The sequence below is a fragment of the Perca fluviatilis genome, chromosome 18 (genome assembly GCF_010015445.1).
Source record: "Perca fluviatilis chromosome 18, GENO_Pfluv_1.0, whole genome shotgun sequence".
In the NCBI taxonomy this organism is placed as follows: Eukaryota; Metazoa; Chordata; class Actinopteri; order Perciformes; family Percidae; genus Perca; species Perca fluviatilis.
The window spans coordinates 12,360,376-12,367,293 of NC_053129.1; positions in this window are offsets into that span (position 1 = coordinate 12,360,376).

Consider the following 6,918-nt stretch of genomic DNA (forward strand, 5'->3'; position numbering starts at 1 on the left):
TAATGAGCAATAGCAGAGAGAGACAGACAGTGAAGGAGTGGGACATAGAGCTCCATCTTGAGAGAGAAAAAAGTGATAGAATGTTACATGCAAACAAGCATTCATGACCCAGTATGCCCGACCTTCACAACCCTGACAAAACTGCACGCACACACCATGACAAACGAGAGAATTTCTTCCACAAATAAATCATTAAAATCAAAGACAATAATGCCTCAAGCGCACTCTCTTTCTCACACAAGGTTTTCTACACTCCTTTCCTCTGTACTAAAAGGCATAATAAATGAATTCTTACCCTGTGAAAACATCTTCAAACTGAATTCAACACAAGCTTCTGGTTTACTTTATTAACTACCCAGCTACTTGTTCTGTAATCATGAAATGAATTTCCAGCCGCCACAACAACTGTTGTAATATTCACAATGTATTATATATGGCATGATGCAAAAAAAATATGAATCATGTATGAAGCATATTCCTACTTCATGTAGAGTGGCTCAGGACCGTGCTTAGTCATCATGCTAAGCAATTGTATGCAGCAGCTGTGTCGTACATTGCTGTGACACGTGAGCATGCTCTAACATCCAAGACATGACAGGTTGACCAGGCAGTCCAGCAGGGGTTTCTCACTAGTGACATGTCGACTCTTCTTTGGTTTTATCTCTCAACAGCTTCTTCCTCTCCATTATAATAATAATAATGTATACTTTATTAATCCCGCAAAGGGAATTTACAATGTTTTCACTCTGTTGTTATTACAAACATTACACTCAGGCCTGTAATACACTCAGTTCAGTACTTATACATGCACTAATGGAGCAGAGTGAGTGTAAAGCCGCCCCGAGCAGTTGGGGGTTCGGTGCCTTGCTCAAGAGCACCTTGGCAGTGCCCAGGAGGTGAACTGGCACCTCTCCAGCTACCAGTCCACCACCATACTTTGGTCCGTATGGGGACTTGAACCGGTTCCCAACCCAACTCCCTACGGACAGAGCTAATGCCACCCCATTACAGTATTTCTATTTCCCTGCTCTTCATTTCTTTTAAAGATTTTTGAGTAGTAAATCTGCCCCTGTTTTCATTTCATGTGTGCTGTGTGAGAGAACAGAAAGCTTGACAGATGTAGCAGCAGTAAAGGGGGAGGGGGTCATTCCACTTTTCTGTAATCCTGCCTCTCTATCTTTCTCCCTTAGCCATTGGTTTCACCCTATTTTCTCCCTGGTTTATTTTGTAGACGTTAAAAAAGGAGGATCCCCTTTCCCAACACACACACAAGCACACACAGTCAATCATTTCCAAAGAAACCATGGACTCTTCAGTTCCAGTGCTTTTACTAACCAGCACTGTTGCTAGATCATTGGCCTTGTAGCTCCACTGTCTGCCCTGATAGTGAGGTGTTTGGAGTACAGTTTAATCTTTAGCTGACTCCTCTCGGCATGATACGAACTGCAGTCCTTTAAAAAGGAGTGTGCTAAGCCTCCGCTTACCACAGATACAGCACATGAACTACTAACCCTTTAGCCTTCAGTTTGAACGAGGCTTACACTTAAACCAAAGATAGATGACACTCTGCCAACGTTGTCCCTATGTGTGTGTGTGCGCTAACTATGTGCACTGCAAATATTCATTATCTCCTCTAATTGTCCCCATTGTGGTATTATACTCAGTTAATCGCAGTGGCTCTGCATTCACAAACGATCATGTTTCTGTGAGATGTGCAGTGTATGCATGTGCCATCTGTGTGTAAATATCTTTTTTTGTGGGAAATTTTGTCATTACAAAAGTTGTGAAATAAAGCATGTCAAAGAAGAAAGGCATTACTGACAGCAGACACACACGCTACAAAAAGCCTCGAAGAAGCAATTGTTCTTTTCAGTCACCGTTTTTTTATCGAGGCTTTGAACCTGCTCTCACATGGAAGTTCAATAAGCTGCAGATTGTTCTAAAGATTTTTCTATGACTAGAAGAAAAAAATAAGAGAAGGTCGTTTTGCAAATTCTGATCAAATCCCTGTTACCTGGAAGTGCAGCCATCAAGTCAAATGAGAATGAGAATGATAATACTGCGGAAACTGCTACAGGTGAAACAAGATACTATATTGAGAAAGGTAAAGGTTATCCAATATGGCTTTGGAAGTTCAAATACAAGCATCATGCAGTCTCTGTAGACTAATGAGAAGACCATATGTAGAGCGTATTGTGATATGAATAGGACACTGAGTTGCAGTTATAAATCATACAGACACATACGAAGAATGTATAGAAATAATGTTGCAGCGTTAAAAAAAGGTGTTGAGAATATTCATGGATACAAAATTAACAAAAGTTAAATATGAAGTTACAGCCAGGGGGCAGTAAGCTTAGTTTGGCACAAAGACTGGAAGCATGGGGTCAGCTAGCCTGGCTCTAAAGCTAATGGAATCTGTCTACCAGCATCTCATGACATTTATTAATAAGTTATCTCATTTCATGGTGGCAGGCAATTTTCTTTTACCATTGCAGAGAGCAATGCTAACTGATTTCAGTATTATACTAAGCTAAGGTAACCACTTCCTTACTGTAGCTTCATTTAACGTACAGATTTGAGAGTGGTATCGATCTTGAGCATCTTTTACTAGATAATAGTTACATACTTAAAATGCTCATTCTACTGACAGGCTGACTTCCACCTTTGTGGCCCCAAATTCTTGTATGCTAACAGTCCCCCTCTTGAGGTGTAAATGCTAGCATTATCTGATGAATGTATGTGTGTGTAAGCACATACTACTGTAAGCCTAAACAACACATTTCAACAAGCCTGCTGCCAGCGGGCACCACCTGCTATGGTGTTATCAATAATCCATGAAGGTCCTAATAATGCTGTATCATGGTTTACCACCTCCACACTGAAGGTCACATGTTTTTTTTTTTTTTTTTTTTTTCTCTCTCTCTCTCTCTCTCTCTCACACACACACACACACACACACACACACGTCGATTGATCCTAATTGTGCTACTTTTACCTCAAATCCCAGCTGCCTGAATAACTGAAGAGGCCATCAGCAGGTCAAAGTGATTACACTATCAAGGACATCTATTAGAATCTAATTTGGCCAGGTTGGGTCCTCAAACAGGCCCAGCTAACCTCCTTAATGGACATTCATTTATCTCCTGTAGTTTGGGAGCTGTTTGCGTACAAGATCCGCATCTTTGGTGCTAAGCAGGATAGATGTGATATTTAGATCAATAGGTCCGGCTTATGGGGAAAAATGTGATGGTATACAGATGATAAGAGGGTGATATTTCATTGTAAATGTCAGTGTAATGTAACCATCAATGCCCAGGGTGGGGGACTGTGCATAGCATACACACTGTATGAGTCTGTATACTTTATATATGCAGCAACCTATAGCGCACAACAACATGAAGGCACTTCTTCTATCGCTCCCTCTCACACTTGTGAGAATCTATTTGAATAATGAGGAGAAGCACCTGTCAGGCTTGGTTATCTTGACACATGGACTGTAGTCCTAACACCTACATGCATCTGAAGGGAGAAAGAGAGACAAAGAGACGGAGAGCACACTCACTGCACTGCAGGCTACCTGCATTTGTTTTTTAACCACACACCTCGGAGCTTGAATAGACAATCGTCAGAGAGGTTCTTGTGCCGGTAATACCACATCAATCACCGGCTTCACCTTGAGAAACTACTGCTCTGAGATGAGATCCATCACTCTCACAAGACTGCAGGTTTAAAATATGCTATTTAAAAAACATATAAGACAGAGCATTTCCTCCTAGGTGAGTGCTTTTTTATTCGAAAGCACTCAGTAAAGAGTACGTGAGTTTATTTATAGGATTTGGAGTAATATATTCTGTAGCATTGATGATCCCAGTGCACATTAAACTGCGAATTGTCCACCCACTGGACTACCTAGGTGTCTGTCTCTCAATACTTTCTTTACTGCTGTCACAACCATTCTCTGAACCTGTCATCTCAGTTACCCGGCTGTGAAAGCACATACATGCCCATTAACCTCAGAACAAATCCCACTCCAACTTTCTGTGCTATGTTTCATCTAAAACATAGCTGTCTGTACAGAAAGTCGAAAAAATTAAACAGAGATATGCACTGTAGTAGGCCTCACCAAAAAGCTGTTGTGGTAACATACATGTTCATTTTGTAACCTTGCTGTTTTATATATCTGTCAATCATCTTTTATAGAGAGGCAAAGTCCCTCCCCTTGTGGTGGACCACCATGGGACCTTATTTTGGAAAACAATATGAACGGTAGTGAATGGGGAACGACAAATTATTTTTTGATCCAGTTTGAAATGAGCCATGGATTACAAATATGATGTTCGTCAATTTGAAAGATAATTTTGCAAGTTAGTCAAAAATAAGACTGTGAAAATACGTAATTAGAAAGACTACGAACTTCAAAGTTGCATAGGGGTGACGTCTCGCTGAAGCCACGATAACCAGGATGTAACGTTACTCAAACGAGCAGCAGCATCTATCTTGTTCTTTCGCTTCTCGGCTGATAATAAGACGCTGGCTAAAACACATCAGGTAAGATAACGTTACATGTGTTGTGGAACATAGTTAAGCGGGCTAGCTAGCTAGCGAGCAAGCCCAGCATCAAGCAAGGTGATATAAATTGTGGGAGATGACATACAGCATGTAGTTCACCGAACGGTTTCACACTAAACTAAATGTACTACTACGACAAACCTACAACAAACTGTGACTTTCTTTATCAGACGAGAAGCAAAAGAACGAGATAGATGCTGCTGCTCGTTTGAGTAACGTTACATCCTGGTCATCGTAGCTTCAGCGAGACGTCACCTTATGCAACTTTGAAGTGTGTAGTCTTTCAAATTACGTGTTTATCACTGTCTTATTTTGGACTTACTTGCAAAGTTATCTTTTTAATTGACGAACATCATATGTGTAATTCATGGCTCAATTCAAACGGGATGCATATTTGAGTGTATAATCTTTTAAAAGAAAATGCTAAAGGGCGCCTGGGTAGCTCACCTGGTAGAGCACGAGCCCAGCCGTGGGTTCGACTCTGACCTGCCGCCCTTTTCTGCATGTCATTCCTCCTCTCTCTCCCCTTTCATGTCTCCATCTGTCCTTAAAAAATAAAGGGCTAAAATGCCCCCAATAAAATTATCTTTAAAAAAAAAAAATGCTAAAGGTGAACAAACGTGCACGTCTTGCTAATGCCAAAGGTCAACTTTTCATTTTGTCATGTCACTGTGAGTGTAAGAGGACATAAAAAAACCTTGATATCAAAGTGAAATATTGCTTAAAGAGTAGCGTCCGACACCTCAGATCCAGACGGGCAAAGGTCTTGGCAAGACACCTCCGCCACCTGGGCATCCGGACACCCTGACACCTGGCAGGGCCAATTGTGTGATACCTAAGTGTTTCAGACTACGGCCAGATGGTTGCATGAAGAGAGATCACACTCGCAGACAAACGCGTACTCGCAGACACATGCAGTTTGGCATACAGTAGCCTCACACAAATAATTCATGTGAGCCAGATGCACTGCAGATCTACAGTCTTAAACACATGCACACAAAAGGATACTGCTTATGTTCCTTGCGTGCGCTGTATTCTTAGGAGGGTGAAAGGCTTAATGCTGCATATTAGTCTTCACATCAGCTTGAAATTTTATGTATGGGGAAGGATAATGTATCTTTCCAAAACTATAAAGGTTTCATGAGAAACCGAGATTTCATATTTACTAGCTCCCCATTTATGTCGTTGGTAACAAAATATACTGAGCCTTCTAACTATATAATACTGTATATGTCAGTACTGGGCTGAGGTTCAAGTCATGAAAAAGTTAACGCATATGTGACCCACCCAGAGATAGGGTTGGGTATCATTTAAATAATGGATGATTAATGATACCAGAACCAATACCAGCACCCTTAAAGTGATACTGATACTGATACCAATAGTGTACTTTATTTGATACATTTTATTTTATTTTATTCTTTCCAAACCCATCATTTGAATGGAAGCATTCAGTTGGGTAAAATGCCACCACATATGGGTTGTAACTGCTGCGGAAGTGGACCAATCACAAGCCGCATTAAATCGAAGAACGCTTGCGGTGATTGGCTGCAAGGGAAACCATAGAAATATTCTTTTTTTTTGGGTCTGGGTACAAAAAGGATAAAATGCAGGTATCGTTTCGATACTACTTAGTACTGGGTTATTTCAGTCGATACCTTAAATAAAAACCTTCGTCCACCCACCTCGTTGTAGACAAACTAGTAGACAGAAAGATGGCTCATCTTGGTTACTCAAACTTTATGTGTGGGAACCGTCAAAGACAGAGGCCAGACTACAGATTTTGAATAAGGAGAATGACAAAGAGGGAAATAAGGAGAGAAAGACAGACACAGAAAGATACAATGAAGCCCTCTGCCCCTCAAAAAATACTTCAGAGGCAGTGAGTGAAACAAAAGCAGCCACAGAGGGACAAACAAAGTGATGAAAGCTTGGAGAATTTAGAAAAAGATGACAGATTTTTTTCTTTCATTTGAAGAGAGAACGCCTGCTTATCAAAGCAACGTACAATGCAGTGCTGAAGCGTGAGGCATTTTTTCTTTTGTTCTTCCTGCAATTGTACTGGAAATCATATGCCACATAAATCATGTGGACATTTCTTTATTTTCACCATGCATGCACTACCGCCATATGCGTTCAAGATGGAGACCATTTGTTTTTCAAGGGGCACTTGGAAAGTAGCTTTGATGCCATCCAAGAGAAAGTAAAAAAAAAGAAAAAAAGAAATGAGGCACATTTCATTGAAGTTGGCCCCCTTTGGATGATAAAGCCAATGTGTATTAGAGAACGGGGGACACTGTCTTATATCAAAGCCTGGGAATGAGTCTCAGGTTTGTTGGAGGGGTA